The sequence below is a fragment of the Salmo salar genome, chromosome ssa17 (genome assembly GCF_905237065.1).
Source record: "Salmo salar chromosome ssa17, Ssal_v3.1, whole genome shotgun sequence".
Taxonomy (NCBI): Eukaryota; Metazoa; Chordata; class Actinopteri; order Salmoniformes; family Salmonidae; genus Salmo; species Salmo salar.
Window position 1 is genome coordinate 24052460 of NC_059458.1, and position 18212 is coordinate 24070671.

At 37.9% G+C, this 18212-nt stretch overlaps 1 protein-coding gene across 1 annotated transcript in view; it reads left to right on the top strand.

Annotated features, from left to right (window-relative positions):
• The window catches only part of igfbp-2a (IGF binding protein 2), a gene marked incomplete at its 3' end in the record, with an annotated part of 217748 nt that overhangs the window by 160993 nt on the left and 38543 nt on the right, over positions 1-18212 (top strand).

The following is an 18212-nucleotide window of genomic DNA, read 5'->3' on the forward strand; positions in this document are numbered from 1 at the left end:
GAGAGCTGAAGTTAGATCTGATATTTTCATGAGGAGAGCTGAAGTTAGATCTGATAGTTTCATGAGGAGAGCTGAAGTTAAAGGTTTAGATCTGATAGTTTCATGAGGAGAGCTGACGTTAGATCTGATAGTTTCATGAGGAGAGCTGAAGTTAGATCTGATAGTTTCATGAGGAGAGCTGAAGTTAGATCTGATAGTTTCACAAGTAGAACTGAAGTTAAAGGTTTAAATCTGATAGTTTCATGAGGAGAGCTGAAGTTAAAGGTTTAGATCTGATAGTTTCATGAGGAGAGCTGAAGTTAAAGGTTTAGATCTGATAGTTTCACGAGGAGAGCTGAAGTTAAAGGTTTAGATCTGATAGTTTCATGAGGAGAGCTGATGTTAGATCTGATAGTTTCATGAGGAGAGCTGAAGTTAGATCTGATAGTTTCACGAGTAGAGCTGAAGTTAGATCTGATAGTTTCACGAGTAGAGCTGAAGTTAGATCTGATAGTTTCATGAGGAGAGCTGAAGTTAGATCTGATAGTTTCATGAGGAGAGCTGAAGTTAGATCTGATAGTTTCATAAGGAGAGCTGAAGTTAGATCTGATTGTTTCATGAGGAGAGCTGAAGTTAAAGTTTTAGATCTGATAGTTTCATGAGTACAGCTGAAGTTAAAGGTTTAGATCTGATAGTTTCACGAGTAGAGCTGAAGTTAAAGGTTTAGCTCTCATAGTTTCATGAGTAGAGCTGAAGTTAAAGGTTTAGATCTGATAGTTTCACGAGGGGAGATGAAGTTAGATCTGATAGTTTCGCGAGTAGAGCTGAAGTTAGATCTGATATTTTCATGAGGAGAGCTGAAGTTAGATCTGATAGTTTCATGAGGAGAGCTGAAGTTAAAGGTTTAGATCTGATAGTTTCATGAGGAGAGCTGACGTTAGATCTGATAGTTTCATGAGGAGAGCTGAAGTTAGATCTGATAGTTTCATGAGGAGAGCTGAAGTTAAAGGTTTAGATCTGATAGTTTCATGACGAGAGCTGAAGTTAGAGCTGATAGTTTCACAAGCAGAGCTGAAGTTAAAGGTTTAGATCTGATAGTTTCATGAGTAGAGCTGAAGTTAAAGGTTTAGATCTGATAGTTTCATGAGGAGAGCTGAAGTTAGATCTGATAGTTTCACAAGCAGAGCTGAAGTTAAAGGTTGAGATCTGATAGTTTCATGAGTAGAGCTGAAGTTAAAGGTTTAGATCTGATAGTTTCATGAGGAGAGTTGAAGTTAGATCTGATTGTTTCATGAGGAGAGCTGAAGTTAAAGGTTTAGATCTGATAGTTTCATGAGGAGAGCTGAAGTTAAAGGTTTAGATCTGATAGTTTCATGAGGAGAGCTGAAGTTAGATCTGATAGTTTCATGGGGAGAGCTGAAGTTAGATCTGATAGTTTCATAAGGAGAGTTGAAGTTAGATCTGATAGTTTCATGAGGTGAGCTGAAGTTATGATCTGATAGTTTCATGAGGAGAGCTGAAGTTAATTGATCTGATAGTTTCACAAGTAGAGCTGAAGTTAAAGGTTAGATCTGATAGTTTCATGAGGAGAGCTGAAGTTAAAGGTTTAGATCTGATAGTTTCATGAGTAGAGCTGAAGTTAAATGTTTAGATCGGATAGTTTCATGAGTAGAGCTGAAGTTAAAGGTTTAGATCTGATAGTTTCATGAGTAGAGCTGAAGTTAAAGGTTTAGATCTGATAGTTTCACGAGGAGAGCTGAAGTTAAAGGTTTAGATCTGATAGTTTCATGAGGAGAGCTGATGTTAGATCTGATAGTTTCATGAGGAGAGCTGAAGTTAGATCTGATAGTTTCACGAGTAGAGCTGAAGTTAGATCTGATAGTTTCACGAGTAGAGCTGAAGTTAGATCTGATAGTTTCATGAGGAGAGCTGAAGTTAGATCTGATAGTTTCATGAGGAGAGCTGAAGTTAGATCTGATAGTTTCATAAGGAGAGCTGAAGTTAGATCTGATTGTTTCATGAGGGGAGCTGAAGTTAAAGTTTGAGATCTGATAGTTTCTGGAGTACAGCTGAAGTTAAAGGTTTAGATCTGATAGTTTCACGAGTAGAGCTGAAGTTAAAGGTTTAGCTCTCATAGTTTCATGAGTAGAGCTGAAGTTAAAGGTTTAGATCTGATAGTTTCACGAGGGGAGATGAAGTTAGATCTGATAGTTTCGCGAGTAGAGCTGAAGTTAGATCTGATATTTTCATGAGGAGAGCTGAAGTTAGATCTGATAGTTTCATGAGGAGAGCTGAAGTTAAAGGTTTAGATCTGATAGTTTCATGAGGAGAGCTGACGTTAGATCTGATAGTTTCATGAGGAGAGCTGAAGTTAGATCTGATAGTTTCATGAGGAGAGCTGAAGTTAAAGGTTTAGATCTGATAGTTTCATGACGAGAGCTGAAGTTAGAGCTGATAGTTTCACAAGCAGAGCTGAAGTTAAAGGTTTAGATCTGATAGTTTCATGAGTAGAGCTGAAGTTAAAGGTTTAGATCTGATAGTTTCATGAGGAGAGTTGAAGTTAGATCTGATTGTTTCATGAGGAGAGCTGAAGTTAAATTTAGATCTGATAGTTTCATAAGGAGAGCTGAAGTTAGATCTGATAGTTTCATGAGGAGAGCTGAAGTTAGATCTGATAGTTTCATGAGGAGAGCTGAAGTTAGATCTGATAGTTTCACAAGTAGAGCTGAAGTTAAAGGATTAGATCTGATAGTTTCATGAGGAGAGCTGAAGTTAAAGGTTTAGATCTGATAGTTTCATGAGGAGAGCTGAAGTTAAAGGTTTAGATCTGATAGTTTCATGAGTAGAGCTGAAGTTAAATGTTTAGATCGGATAGTTTCATGAGTAGAGCTGAAGTTAAAGGTTTAGATCTGATAGTTTCATGAGGAGAGCTGAAGTTAAAGGTTTAGATCTGATAGTTTCATGAGTAGAGATGAAGTTAGATCTGATAATTTCATGAGGAGAGCTTAAGTTAAATCTGATAGTTTCATGAGGAGAGCTGAAGTTAGATCTGATAGTTTCATGAGGAGAGCTGAAGTTAGATCTGATAGTTTCATGAGGAGAGCTGAAGTTAAAGTTTGATCTGATAGTTTCATGAGGAGAGCTGAAGTTAGATCTGATAGTTTCATGAGGAGAGCTGAAGTTAGATCTGATAGTTTCATGAGGAGAGCTGAAGTTAGATCTGATAGTTTCACAAGTAGAGCTGAAGTTAAAGGTTTAGATCTGATAGTTTCATGAGGAGAGCTGAAGTTAAAGGTTTAGATCTGATAGTTTCATGAGGAGAGCTGAAGTTAAAGGTTTAGATCTGATAGTTTCACGAGGAGAGCTGAAGTTAAAGGTTTAGATCTGATAGTTTCATGAGGAGAGCTGATGTTAGATCTGATAGTTTCATGAGGAGAGCTGAAGTTAGATCTGATAGTTTCACGAGTAGGGCTGAAGTTAGATCTGATAGTTTCACGAGTAGAGCTGAAGTTAGATCTGATAGTTTCATGAGGAGAGCTGAAGTTAGATCTGATAGTTTCATGAGGAGAGCTGAAGTTAGATCTGATAGTTTCATAAGGAGAGCTGAAGTTAGATCTGATAGTTTCATGAGGGGAGCTGAAGTTAAAGTTTGAGATCTGATAGTTTCATGAGTACAGCTGAAGTTAAAGGTTTAGATCTGATAGTTTCACGAGTAGAGCTGAAGTTAAAGGTTTAGCTCTCATAGTTTCATGAGTAGAGCTGAAGTTAAAGGTTTAGATCTGATAGTTTCACGAGGGGAGATGAAGTTAGATCTGATAGTTTCGCGAGTAGAGCTGAAGTTAGATCTGATATTTTCATGAGGAGAGCTGAAGTTAGATCTGATAGTTTCATGAGGAGAGCTGAAGTTAAAGGTTTAGATCTGATAGTTTCATGAGGAGAGCTGACGTTAGATCTGATAGTTTCATGAGGAGAGCTGAAGTTAGATCTGATAGTTTCATGAGGAGAGCTGAAGTTAAAGGTTTAGATCTGATAGTTTCATGACGAGAGCTGAAGTTAGAGCTGATAGTTTCACAAGCAGAGCTGAAGTTAAAGGTTTAGATCTGATAGTTTCATGAGTAGAGCTGAAGTTAAAGGTTTAGATCTGATAGTTTCATGACGAGAGCTGAAGTTAGAGCTGATAGTTTCACAAGCAGAGCTGAAGTTAAAGGTTTAGATCTGATAGTTTCATGAGTAGAGCTGAAGTTAAAGGTTTAGATCTGATAGTTTCATGAGGAGAGCTGAAGTTAGATCTGATTGTTTCATGAGGAGAGCTGAAGTTAAAGGTTTAGATCTGATAGTTTCATGAGGAGAGCTGAAGTTAAAGGTTTAGATCTGATAGTTTCATGAGGAGAGCTGAAGTTAGATCTGATAGTTTCATGAGGAGAGCTGAAGTTAGATCTGATAGTTTCATAAGGAGAGCTGAAGTTAATGATCTGATAGTTTCATGAGGTGAGCTGAAGTTAGATCTGATAGTTTCATGAGGAGAGCTGAAGTTAGATCTGATAGTTTCACAAGTAGAGCTGAAGTTAAAGGTTTAGATCTGATAGTTTCATGAGGAGAGCTGAAGTTAAAGGTTTAGATCTGATAGTTTCATGAGGAGAGCTGAAGTTAAAGGTTTAGATCTGATAGTTTCATGAGTAGAGCTGAAGTTAAAGGTTTAGATCTGATAGTTTCATGAGTAGAGCTGAAGTTAAAGGTTTAGATCTGATAGTTTCACGAGGAGAGCTGAAGTTAAAGGTTTAGATCTGATAGTTTCATGAGGAGAGCTGATGTTAGGATCTGATAGTTTCATGAGGAGAGCTGAAGTTAGATCTGATAGTTTCACGAGTAGAGCTGAAGTTAGATCTGATAGTTTCACGAGTAGAGCTGAAGTTAGATCTGATAGTTTCATGAGGAGAGCTGAAGTTAGATCTGATAGTTTCATGAGGAGAGCTGAAGTTAGATCTGATAGTTTCATAAGGAGAGCTGAAGTTAGATCTGATTGTTTCATGAGGGGAGCTGAAGTTAAAGTTTGAGATCTGATAGTTTCTGGAGTACAGCTGAAGTTAAAGGTTTAGATCTGATAGTTTCACGAGTAGAGCTGAAGTTAAAGGTTTAGCTCTCATAGTTTCATGAGTAGAGCTGAAGTTAAAGGTTTAGATCTGATAGTTTCACGAGGGGAGATGAAGTTAGATCTGATAGTTTCGCGAGTAGAGCTGAAGTTAGATCTGATATTTTCATGAGGAGAGCTGAAGTTAGATCTGATAGTTTCATGAGGAGAGCTGAAGTTAAAGGTTTAGATCTGATAGTTTCATGAGGAGAGCTGACGTTAGATCTGATAGTTTCATGAGGAGAGCTGAAGTTAGATCTGATAGTTTCATGAGGAGAGCTGAAGTTAAAGGTTTAGATCTGATAGTTTCATGACGAGAGCTGAAGTTAGAGCTGATAGTTTCACAAGCAGAGCTGAAGTTAAAGGTTTAGATCTGATAGTTTCATGAGTAGAGCTGAAGTTAAAGGTTTAGATCTGATAGTTTCATGAGGAGAGTTGAAGTTAGATCTGATTGTTTCATGAGGAGAGCTGAAGTTAGATCTGATAGTTTCATAAGGAGAGTTGAAGTTAGATCTGATAGTTTCATGAGGTGAGCTGAAGTTAGATCTGATAGTTTCATGAGGAGAGCTGAAGTTAGATCTGATAGTTTCACAAGTAGAGCTGAAGTTAAAGGATTAGATCTGATAGTTTCATGAGGAGAGCTGAAGTTAAAGGTTTAGATCTGATAGTTTCATGAGGAGAGCTGAAGTTAAAGGTTGAGATCTGATAGTTTCATGAGTAGAGCTGAAGTTAAATGTTTAGATCTGATAGTTTCATGAGTAGAGCTGAAGTTAAAGGTTTAGATCTGATAGTTTCATGAGGAGAGCTGAAGTTAAAGGTTTAGATCTGATAGTTTCACGAGTGGAGATGAAGTTAGATCTGATAATTTCATGAGGAGAGCTTAAGTTAAATCTGATTGTTTCATGAGGAGAGCTGAAGTTAGATCTGATATTTTCATGAGGAGAGCTGAAGTTAGATCTGATAGTTTCATGAGGAGAGCTGAAGTTAAAGGTTTAGATCTGATAGTTTCATGAGGAGAGCTGACGTTAGATCTGATAGTTTCATGAGGAGAGCTGAAGTTAGATCTGATAGTTTCATGAGGAGAGCTGAAGTTAGATCTGATAGTTTCACAAGTAGAACTGAAGTTAAAGGTTTAAATCTGATAGTTTCATGAGGAGAGCTGAAGTGAAAGGTTTAGATCTGATAGTTTCATGAGGAGAGCTGAAGTTAAAGGTTTAGATCTGATAGTTTCACGAGGAGAGCTGAAGTTAAAGGTTTAGATCTGATAGTTTCATGAGGAGAGCTGATGTTAGATCTGATAGTTTCATGAGGAGAGCTGAAGTTAGATCTGATAGTTTCACGAGTAGAGCTGAAGTTAGATCTGATAGTTTCACGAGTAGAGCTGAAGTTAGATCTGATAGTTTCATGAGGAGAGCTGAAGTTAGATCTGATAGTTTCATGAGGAGAGCTGAAGTTAGATCTGATAGTTTCATAAGGAGAGCTGAAGTTAGATCTGATTGTTTCATGAGGGGAGCTGAAGTTAAAGTTTGAGATCTGATAGTTTCATGAGTACAGCTGAAGTTAAAGGTTTAGATCTGATAGTTTCACGAGTAGAGCTGAAGTTAAAGGTTTAGCTCTCATAGTTTCATGAGTAGAGCTGAAGTTAAAGGTTTAGATCTGATAGTTTCACGAGGGGAGATGAAGTTAGATCTGATAGTTTCGCGAGTAGAGCTGAAGTTAGATCTGATATTTTCATGAGGAGAGCTGAAGTTAGATCTGATAGTTTCATGAGGAGAGCTGAAGTTAAAGGTTTAGATCTGATAGTTTCATGAGGAGAGCTGACGTTAGATCTGATAGTTTCATGAGGAGAGCTGAAGTTAGATCTGATAGTTTCATGAGGAGAGCTGAAGTTAAAGGTTTAGATCTGATAGTTTCATGACGAGAGCTGAAGTTAGAGCTGATAGTTTCACAAGCAGAGCTGAAGTTAAAGGTTTAGATCTGATAGTTTCATGAGTAGAGCTGAAGTTAAAGGTTTAGATCTGATAGTTTCATGACGAGAGCTGAAGTTAACTGATAGTTTCAAAGAGAGCTGAAGTTAAAGGTTTAGATCTGATAGTTTCATGAGTAGAGCTGAAGTTAAAGGTTTAGATCTGATAGTTTCATGAGGAGAGTTGAAGTTAGATCTGATTGTTTCATGAGTAGAGCTGAAGTTAAAGGTTTAGATCTGATAGTTTCATGAGGAGAGCTGAAGTTAAAGGTTTAGATCTGATAGTTTCATGAGGAGAGCTGAAGTTAGATCTGATAGTTTCATGAGGAGAGCTGAAGTTAGATCTGATAGTTTCATAAGGAGAGCTGAAGTTAGATCTGATAGTTTCATGAGGTGAGCTGAAGTTAGATCTGATAGTTTCATGAGGAGAGCTGAAGTTAGATCTGATAGTTTCACAAGTAGAGCTGAAGTTAAAGGTTTAGATCTGATAGTTTCATGAGGAGAGCTGAAGTTAAAGGTTTAGATCTGATAGTTTCATGAGGAGAGCTGAAGTTAAAGGTTGAGATCTGATAGTTTCATGAGTAGAGCTGAAGTTAAATGTTTAGATCTGATAGTTTCATGAGTAGAGCTGAAGTTAAAGGTTTAGATCTGATAGTTTCACGAGGAGAGCTGAAGTTAAAGGTTTAGATCTGATAGTTTCATGAGGAGAGCTGATGTTAGATCTGATAGTTTCATGAGGAGAGCTGAAGTTAGATCTGATAGTTTCACGAGTAGGGCTGAAGTTAGATCTGATAGTTTCACGAGTAGAGCTGAAGTTAGATCTGATAGTTTCATGAGGAGAGCTGAAGTTAGATCTGATAGTTTCATGAGGAGAGCTGAAGTTAGATCTGATAGTTTCATAAGGAGAGCTGAAGTTAGATCTGATAGTTTCATGAGGGGAGCTGAAGTTAAAGTTTGAGATCTGATAGTTTCATGAGTACAGCTGAAGTTAAAGGTTTAGATCTGATAGTTTCACGAGTAGAGCTGAAGTTAAAGGTTTAGCTCTCATAGTTTCATGAGTAGAGCTGAAGTTAAAGGTTTAGATCTGATAGTTTCACGAGGGGAGATGAAGTTAGATCTGATAGTTTCGCGAGTAGAGCTGAAGTTAGATCTGATATTTTCATGAGGAGAGCTGAAGTTAGATCTGATAGTTTCATGAGGAGAGCTGAAGTTAAAGGTTTAGATCTGATAGTTTCATGAGGAGAGCTGACGTTAGATCTGATAGTTTCATGAGGAGAGCTGAAGTTAGATCTGATAGTTTCATGAGGAGAGCTGAAGTTAAAGGTTTAGATCTGATAGTTTCATGACGAGAGCTGAAGTTAGAGCTGATAGTTTCACAAGCAGAGCTGAAGTTAAAGGTTTAGATCTGATAGTTTCATGAGTAGAGCTGAAGTTAAATGTTTAGATCTGATAGTTTCATGAGGAGAGTTGAAGTTAGATCTGATTGTTTCATGAGGAGAGCTGAAGTTAAAGGTTTAGATCTGATAGTTTCATGAGGAGAGCTGAAGTTAAAGGTTTAGATCTGATAGTTTCATGAGGAGAGCTGAAGTTAGATCTGATAGTTTCATGGGGAGAGCTGAAGTTAGATCTGATAGTTTCATAAGGAGAGTTGAAGTTAGATCTGATAGTTTCATGAGGTGAGCTGAAGTTAGATCTGATAGTTTCACGAGTAGAGCTGAAGTTAAAGTTAGATCTGATAGTTTCATGAGGAGAGCTGAAGTTAAAGTTAGATCTGATAGTTTCATGAGGAGAGCTGAAGTTAAAGGTTAGATCTGATAGTTTCATGAGTAGAGCTGAAGTTAAATGTTTAGATCTGATAGTTTCATGAGTAGAGCTGAAGTTAAAGGTTTAGATCTGATAGTTTCATGAGGAGAGCTGAAGTTAAAGGTTTAGATCTGATAGTTTCATGAGGAGAGCTGAAGTTAAAGGTTTAGATCTGATAGTTTCATGAGGAGAGCTGATGTTAGATCTGATAGTTTCATGAGGAGAGCTGAAGTTAGATCTGATAGTTTCACGAGTAGGGCTGAAGTTAGATCTGATAGTTTCACGAGTAGAGATGAAGTTAGATCTGATAGTTTCATGAGGAGAGCTGAAGTTAGATCTGATAGTTTCATGAGGAGAGCTGAAGTTAGATCTGATAGTTTCATAAGGAGAGCTGAAGTTAAGATCTGATAGTTTCATGAGGAGAGCTAAGGTTTAGATCTGATAGTTTCATGAGTAGAGCTGAAGTTAAGGTTGATCTGATAGTTTCATGAGGAGAGCTGAAGTTAGATCTGATAGTTTCATGAGTAGAGCTGAAGTTAAGGTTTGATCTGATAGTTTCACGAGGAGAGCTGAAGTTAGATCTGATAGTTTCACAAGTAGAGCTGAAGTTAAAGGTTTAGATCTGATAGTTTCATGAGGAGAGCTGAAGTTAAAGGTTTAGATCTGATAGTTTCATGAGGAGAGCTGAAGTTAAAGGTTTAGATCTGATAGTTTCACGAGGAGAGCTGAAGTTAAAGGTTGATCTGATAGTTTCATGAGGAGAGCTGAAGTTAGATCTGATAGTTTCATGAGGAGAGCTGAAGTTAAAGTTGATCTGATAGTTTCATGAGGAGAGCTGAAGTTAGATCTGATAGTTTCATGAGGTGAGCTGAAGTTAAGATCTGATAGTTTCATGAGGAGAGCTGAAGTTAAAGGTTTAGATCTGATAGTTTCATGAGTAGAGCTGAAGTTAAAGTAGATCTGATAGTTTCATGAGGAGAGCTGAAGTTAAATGATCTGATAGTTTCATAAGGAGAGCTGAAGTTAGATCTGATAGTTTCACGAGTAGAGCTGAAGTTAGATCTGATAGTTTCACGAGTAGAGCTGAAGTTAGATCTGATAGTTTCATGAGGAGAGCTGAAGTTAGATCTGATAGTTTCATGAGGAGAGCTGAAGTTAGATCTGATAGTTTCACAAGGAGAGCTGAAGTTAGATCTGATAGTTTCATGAGGAGAGCTAAAGGTTAGATCTGATAGTTTCATGAGGAGAGCTGAAGTTAGATCTGATAGTTTCATGAGGAGAGCTGAAGTTATTGATCTGATAGTTTCATGAGGAGAGCTGAAGTTAGATCTGATAGTTTCATGAGGAGAGCTGAAGTTATGATCTGATAGTTTCACAAGTAGAGCTGAAGTTAAAGGTTTAGATCTGATAGTTTCATGAGGAGAGCTGAAGTTAAAGGTTTAGATCTGATAGTTTCATGAGGAGAGCTGAAGTTAAAGGTTTAGATCTGATAGTTTCACGAGGAGAGCTGAAGTTAGATCTGATAGTTTCAGCAGTAGAGCTGAAGTTAGATCTGATATTTTCATGAGGAGAGCTGAAGTTAGATCTGATAGTTTCACGAGTAGAGCTGAAGTTAAATTTAGATCTGATAGTTTCACGAGGAGAGCTGAAGTTAGGTGATCTGATAGTTTCATGAGGAGAGCTGAAGTTAGATCTGATAGTTTCATGAGGAGAGCTGAAGTTAGATCTGATAGTTTCATAAGGAGAGCTGAAGTTAGATCTGATAGTTTCACGAGTAGAGCTAAAGTTAGATCTGATAGTTTCATGAGGAGAGCTGAAGTTAGATCTGATAGTTTCATGAGGAGAGCCGAAGTTAGATCTGATAGTTTCATAAGGAGAGCTGAAGTTAGATCTGATTGTTTCATGAGGGGAGCTGAAGTTAAAGTTTGAGATCTGATAGTTTCACAAGTAGAGCTGAAGTTAAAGGTTTAGATCTGATAGTTTCATGAGGAGAGCTGAAGTTAAAGGTTTAGATCTGATAGTTTCATGAGGAGAGCTGAAGTTAAAGGTTTAGATCTGATAGTTTCACGAGGGGAGATGAAGTTAGATCTGATAGTTTCGCGAGTAGAGCTGAAGTTAGATCTGATATTTTCATGAGGAGAGCTGAAGTTAGATCTGATAGTTTCATGAGGAGAGCTGAAGTTAAAGGTTTAGATCTGATAGTTTCATGAGGAGAGCTGACGTTAGATCTGATAGTTTCATGAGGAGAGCTGAAGTTAGATCTGATAGTTTCATGAGGAGAGCTGAAGTTAAAGGTTTAGATCTGATAGTTTCATGACGAGAGCTGAAGTTAGAGATCTGATAGTTTCACGAGCAGAGCTGAAGTTAAAGGTTTAGATCTGATAGTTTCATGAGTAGAGCTGAAGTTAAATGTTTAGATCTGATAGTTTCATGAGTAGAGCTGAAGTTAAAGGTTTAGATCTGATAGTTTCATGAGGAGAGCTGAAGTTAAAGGTTTAGATCTGATAGTTTCACGAGTGAGAGCTGAAGTTAGATCTGATAGTTTCATGAGGAGAGCTTAAGTTAAATCTGATTGTTTCATAAGGAGAGCTGAAGTTAGATCTGATAGTTTCATGAGGAGAGCTGAAGTTAGATCTGATAGTTTCATGAGGAGAGCTGAAGTTAGATCTGATAGTTTCATGAGGAGAGCTGAAGTTAGATCTGATAGTTTCATGAGGAGAGCTGAAGTTAAATTAGATCTGATAGTTTCATGAGGAGAGCTGAAGTTAAGGGATCTGATAGTTTCACAAGTAGAGCTGAAGTTAAAGGTTTAGATCTGATAGTTTCATGAGGAGAGCTGAAGTTAAAGGTTTAGATCTGATAGTTTCATGAGGAGAGCTGAAGTTAAAGGTTTAGATCTGATAGTTTCACGAGGAGAGCTGAAGTTAAAGGTTTAGATCTGATAGTTTCATGAGGAGAGCTGATGTTAGATCTGATAGTTTCATGAGGAGAGCTGAAGTTAGATCTGATAGTTTCACGAGTAGGGCTGAAGTTAGATCTGATAGTTTCACGAGTAGAGCTGAAGTTAGATCTGATAGTTTCATGAGGAGAGCTGAAGTTAGATCTGATAGTTTCATGAGGAGAGCTGAAGTTAGATCTGATAGTTTCATAAGGAGAGCTGAAGTTAGATCTGATTGTTTCATGAGGGGAGCTGAAGTTAAAGTTTGAGATCTGATAGTTTCATGAGTACAGCTGAAGTTAAAGGTTTAGATCTGATAGTTTCACGAGTAGAGCTGAAGTTAAAGGTTTAGCTCTCATAGTTTCATGAGTAGAGCTGAAGTTAAAGGTTTAGATCTGATAGTTTCACGAGGGGAGATGAAGTTAGATCTGATAGTTTCGCGAGTAGAGCTGAAGTTAGATCTGATATTTTCATGAGGAGAGCTGAAGTTAGATCTGATAGTTTCATGAGGAGAGCTGAAGTTAAAGGTTTAGATCTGATAGTTTCGTGAGGAGAGCTGACGTTAGATCTGATAGTTTCATGAGGAGAGCTGAAGTTAGATCTGATAGTTTCATGAGGAGAGCTGAAGTTAAAGGTTTAGATCTGATAGTTTCATGACGAGAGCTGAAGTTAGAGCTGATAGTTTCACAAGCAGAGCTGAAGTTAAAGGTTTAGATCTGATAGTTTCATGAGTAGAGCTGAAGTTAAAGGTTTAGATCTGATAGTTTCATGACGAGAGCTGAAGTTAGAGCTGATAGTTTCACAAGCAGAGCTGAAGTTAAAGGTTTAGATCTGATAGTTTCATGAGTAGAGCTGAAGTTAAAGGTTTAGATCTGATAGTTTCATGAGGAGAGTTGAAGTTAGATCTGATTGTTTCATGAGGAGAGCTGAAGTTAAAGGTTTAGATCTGATAGTTTCATGAGGAGAGCTGAAGTTAAAGGTTTAGATCTGATAGTTTCATGAGGAGAGCTGAAGTTAGATCTGATAGTTTCATGAGGAGAGCTGAAGTTAGATCTGATAGTTTCATAAGGAGAGTTGAAGTTAGATCTGATAGTTTCATGAGGTGAGCTGAAGTTAGATCTGATAGTTTCACAAGTAGAGCTGAGTTAAAATTAGATCTGATAGTTTCATGAGGAGAGCTGAAGTTAAAGGTTAGATCTGATAGTTTCATGAGGAGAGCTGAAGTTAAAGGTTGAGATCTGATAGTTTCATGAGTAGAGCTGAAGTTAAATGTTTAGATCTGATAGTTTCATGAGTAGAGCTGAAGTTAAAGGTTTAGATCTGATAGTTTCATGAGGAGAGCTGAAGTTAAAGGTTTAGATCTGATAGTTTCATGAGTAGAGCTGAAGTTAAAGGTTTAGATCTGATAGTTTCATGAGGAGAGCTGATGTTAGATCTGATAGTTTCATGAGGAGAGCTGAAGTTAGATCTGATAGTTTCACAAGTAGGGCTGAAGTTAGATCTGATAGTTTCACGAGTAGAGCTGAAGTTAAGATCTGATAGTTTCATGAGGAGAGCTGAAGTTAGATCTGATAGTTTCATGAGGAGAGCTGAAGTTAGATCTGATAGTTTCATAAGGAGAGCTGAAGTTAGATCTGATAGTTTCATGAGGAGAGCTAAGGTTAGATCTGATAGTTTCATGAGGAGAGCTGAAGTTAGATCTGATAGTTTCATGAGGAGAGCCGAAGTTAGATCTGATAGTTTCACAAGTAGAGCTGAAGTTAAAGGTTTAGATCTGATAGTTTCATGAGGAGAGCTGAAGTGAAAGGTTTAGATCTGATAGTTTCATGAGGAGAGCTGAAGTTAAAGGTTTAGATCTGATAGTTTCACGAGGAGAGCTGAAGTTAAAGGTTTAGATCTGATAGTTTCATGAGGAGAGCTGAAGTTAGATCTGATAGTTTCATGAGGAGAGCTGAAGTTAGATCTGATAGTTTCATGAGGAGAGCTGAAGTTAGATCTGATAGTTTCATGAGGTGAGCTGAAGTTAGATCTGATAGTTTCATGAGGAGAGCTGAAGTTAAAGGTTTAGATCTGATAGTTTCATGAGTAGAGCTGAAGTTAAAGGTTTAGATCTGATAGTTTCATGAGGAGAGCTGAAGTTAGATCTGATAGTTTCATGAGGAGAGCTGAAGTTAGATCTGATAGTTTCACAAGTAGAGCTGAAGTTAGATCTGATAGTTTCACGAGTAGAGCTGAAGTTAGATCTGATAGTTTCATGAGGAGAGCTGAAGTTAGATCTGATAGTTTCATGAGGAGAGCTGAAGTTAGATCTGATAGTTTCATAAGGAGAGCTGAAGTTAGATCTGATAGTTTCATGAGGAGAGCTAAGGTTAGATCTGATAGTTTCATGAGGAGAGCTGAAGTTAGATCTGATAGTTTCATGAGGAGAGCCGAAGTTAGATCTGATAGTTTCATGAGGAGAGCTGAAGTTAGATCTGATAGTTTCATGAGGAGAGCTGAAGTTAGATCTGATAGTTTCACAAGTAGAGCTGAAGTTAACCTCTATGGGACCGGCGGGACGAATTCGTCCCACCTACGTAACAGCCACTGCCATCCTGTGGCGCGATTTTCAAAATCTTCAAAATCATATTACTTCAATTTCTCAAACATATGACTATTTTACAGCCATTTAAAGATAAGACTCTCGTTAATCTAACCACACTGTCCGATTTCAAAAAGGCTTTACAACGAAAGCAAAACATTAGATTATGTCAGCAGAGTACCAAGCCAGAAATAATCAGACACCCATTTTTCAAGCCAGCATATAATGTCACCAAAACCCAGAAGACAGCTAAATGCAGCACTCACCTTTGATGATCTTCATCAGATGACAACCCTAGGACATTATGTTATACAATACATGCATGTTTTGTTCAATCAAGTTCATATTTATATCAAAAACCAGCTTTTTACATTAGCATGTGACGTTCAGAACTAGCATACCCCCGCAAACTTACGGGGAATTCGCTAACATTTTACTAAATTACTCACGATAAACGTTCACAAAAAGCATAACAATTATTTTAAGAATTATAGATACAGACCTCCTCTATGCACTCGATATGTCCGATTTTAAAATAGCTTTTGGTGAAAGCACATTTTGCAATATTCTAAGTACATAGCCCAGGCATCACGGGCTCGCTATTTAGACACCCGGCAAGTTTAGCACTCACCATAATCATATTTACTATTATAAAAATGTCATTACCTTTTGTTGTCTTCGTCAGAATGCACACCCAGGACGTCTACTTCAATAACAAATGTTGGTTTGGTCCAAAATAATCCATCGTTATATCCGAATAGCGGCGTTTTGTTCGTGCGTTCCAGACACTATCCGAAATAGTAAAGAAGTGTCGCGCGCTTGGCGCAATTCCTGACAATAAAATTCAAAGTATTCCATTGCCGTACGTCGAAGCATGTCAACCGCTGTTTAAAATCAATTTTTACGTCATTTTTCTCGTAGAAAAGCGATAAAATTCCGACAGGGAATCTCCTTTTCGGCAAACAGAGGAAAAAATCCCAAAGGCGGGGGCGGTCGGGGTCACGCGCATAAGCTAGTGTCTCTTGATGGGCCACTTGAGAAAGGCGATAATGTGTTTCAGCCTGGGGCTGGAATGACGACGTTCTCTTTTTTCCCGGGCTCTGAGAGCCTATGGACGACGTGGGAAGTGTCACGTTAGAGCAGAGATCCTTAGTAAATGATAGAGATGGCAAAGAAGTTCCAGAAATGGTCAGACAGGCCACTTCCTGTAAAGGAATCTCTCAGGTTTTGACCTGCCATTTGAGTTCTGTTATACTCACAGACACCATTCAAACAGTTTTAGAAAATTTAGGGTGTTTTCTATCCATATGTAATAAGTATATGCATATTCTAGTTACTGAGTAGGAGTGGTAACCAGATTAAATCGGGTATGTTTTTTATCCAGCCGTGTCAATGCTGCCCCCTAGCCCTAACAGGTTAAAGGTTTAGATCTGATAGTTTAATGAGGAGAGCTGAAGTGAAAGGTTTAGATCTGATAGGTTCATGAGGAGAGCTGAAGTTAAAGGTTTAGATCTGATAGTTTCACGAGGAAAGCTGAAGTTAAAGGTTTAGATCTGATAGTTTCATGAGGAGAGCTGAAGTTAGATCTGATAGTTTCATGAGTTGAGCTGAAGTTAGGTCTGATCGTTTCATGAGGAGATCTGAAGTGAAAGGTTTAGATCTGATAGTTTCATGAGGAGAGCTGAAGTTAGATTTGATAGTTTCATGAGGAGAGCTGAAGTTAGATCTGATAGTTTCATGAGGAGAGCTGAAGTTAAAGGTTTAGATCTGATAGTTTCATGAGGAGAGCTGAAGTTAAAGGTTTAGATCTGATAGTTTCATGAGTAGAGCTGAAGTTAAAGGTTTAGATCTGATAGTTTCATGAGGAGAGCTGAAGTTAGATCTGATAGTTTCATGAGGAGAGCTGAAGTTAAAGGTTTAGATCTGATAGTTTCATGAGGAGAGCTGACGTTAAATCTGATAGTTTCATGAGGAGATTTGAAGTTAGATCTGATAGTTTCATGAGGAGAGCTGAAGTTAAAGGTTTAGATCTGATAGTTTCATGAGGAGAGCTGAAGTTAGATCTGATAGTTTCACAAGTAGAGCTGAAGTTAAAGGTTAGATCGGATAGTTTCATGAGGAGAGCTGAAGTTAAAGGTTTAGATCTGATAGTTTCATGAGTAGAGCTGAAGTTAAAGGTTTAGATCTGATAGTTTCATGAGTAGAGCTGAAGTTAAAGGTTTAGATCTGATAGTTTCATGAGGAGAGCTGAAGTTAATTCTGATAGTTTCATGAGTAGAGGTGAAGTTAAAGGTTTAGATCTGATAGTTTCATGAGGAGAGCTGAAGTTAGATCTGATTGTTTCGTGAGGAGAGCTGAAGTTAAAGGTTTAGATCTGATAGTTTCATGAGCAGAGCTGAAGTTAAAGGTTTAGATCTGATAGTTTCATGAGGAGAGCTGCAGTTAGATCTGATAGTTTCATGAGGAGAGCCGAAGTTAGATCTGATAGTTTCATGAGGAGAGCTGAAGTTAGATCTGATAGTTTCATGAGGAGAGCTGAAGTTAGATCTGATAGTTTCACGAGTAGGGCTGAAGTTAGATCTGATAGTTTCACGAGTAGAGCTGAAGTTAGATCTGATAGTTTCATGAGGAGAGCTGAAGTTAGATCTGATAGTTTCATGAGGAGAGCTGAAGTTAGATCTGATAGTTTCATGAGGAGAGCTAAGGTTAGATCTGATAGTTTCATGAGGAGAGCTGCAGTTAGATCTGATAGTTTCATGAGGAGAGCCGAAGTTAGATCTGATAGTTTCATGAGGAGAGCTGAAGTTAGATCTGATAGTTTCATGAGGAGAGCTGAAGTTAGATCTGATAGTTTCATAAGGAGAGCTGAAGTTAGATCTGATTGTTTCATGAGGGGAGCTGAAGTTAAAGTTTGAGATCTGATAGTTTCATGAGTACAGCTGAAGTTAAAGGTTTAGATCTGATAGTTTCACGAGTAGAGCTGAAGTTAAAGGTTTAGCTCTCATAGTTTCATGAGTAGAGCTGAAGTTAAAGGTTTAGATCTGATAGTTTCACGAGGGGAGATGAAGTTAGATCTGATAGTTTCGCGAGTAAAGCTGAAGTTAGATCTGATATTTTCATGAGGAGAGCTGAAGTTAGATCTGATAGTTTCATGAGGAGAGCTGAAGTTAAAGGTTTAGATCTGATAGTTTCATGAGGAGAGCTGAAGTTAGATCTGATAGTTTCATAAGGAGAGTTGAAGTTAGATCTGATAGTTTCATGAGGTGAGCTGAAGTTATGATCTGATAGTTTCATGAGGAGAGCTGAAGTTAAAGGTTTAGATCTGATAGTTTCATGAGTAGAGCTGAAGTTAAAGGTTTAGATCTGATAGTTTCATGAGGAGAGCTGATGTTAGATCTGATAGTTTCATGAGGAGAGTTGAAGTTAGATCTGATAGTTTCACGAGTAGGGCTGAAGTTAGATCTGATAGTTTCACGAGTAGAGATGAAGTTAGATCTGATAGTTTCATGAGGAGAGCTGAAGTTAGATCTGATAGTTTCATGAGGAGAGCTGAAGTTAGATCTGATAGTTTCATAAGGAGAGCTGAAGTTAGATCTGATAGTTTCATGAGGAGAGCTGAAGTTAGATCTGATAGTTTCATGAGGAGAGCTGAAGTTAGATATGATAGTTTCATGAGGAGAGCTGAAGTTAGATCTGATAGTTTCATGAGGAGAGCTGAAGTTAGATCTGATAGTTTCATGAGGAGAGCTGAAGTTAGATCTGATAGTTTCACAAGTAGAGCTGAAGTTAAAGGTTTAGATCTGATAGTTTCATGTGG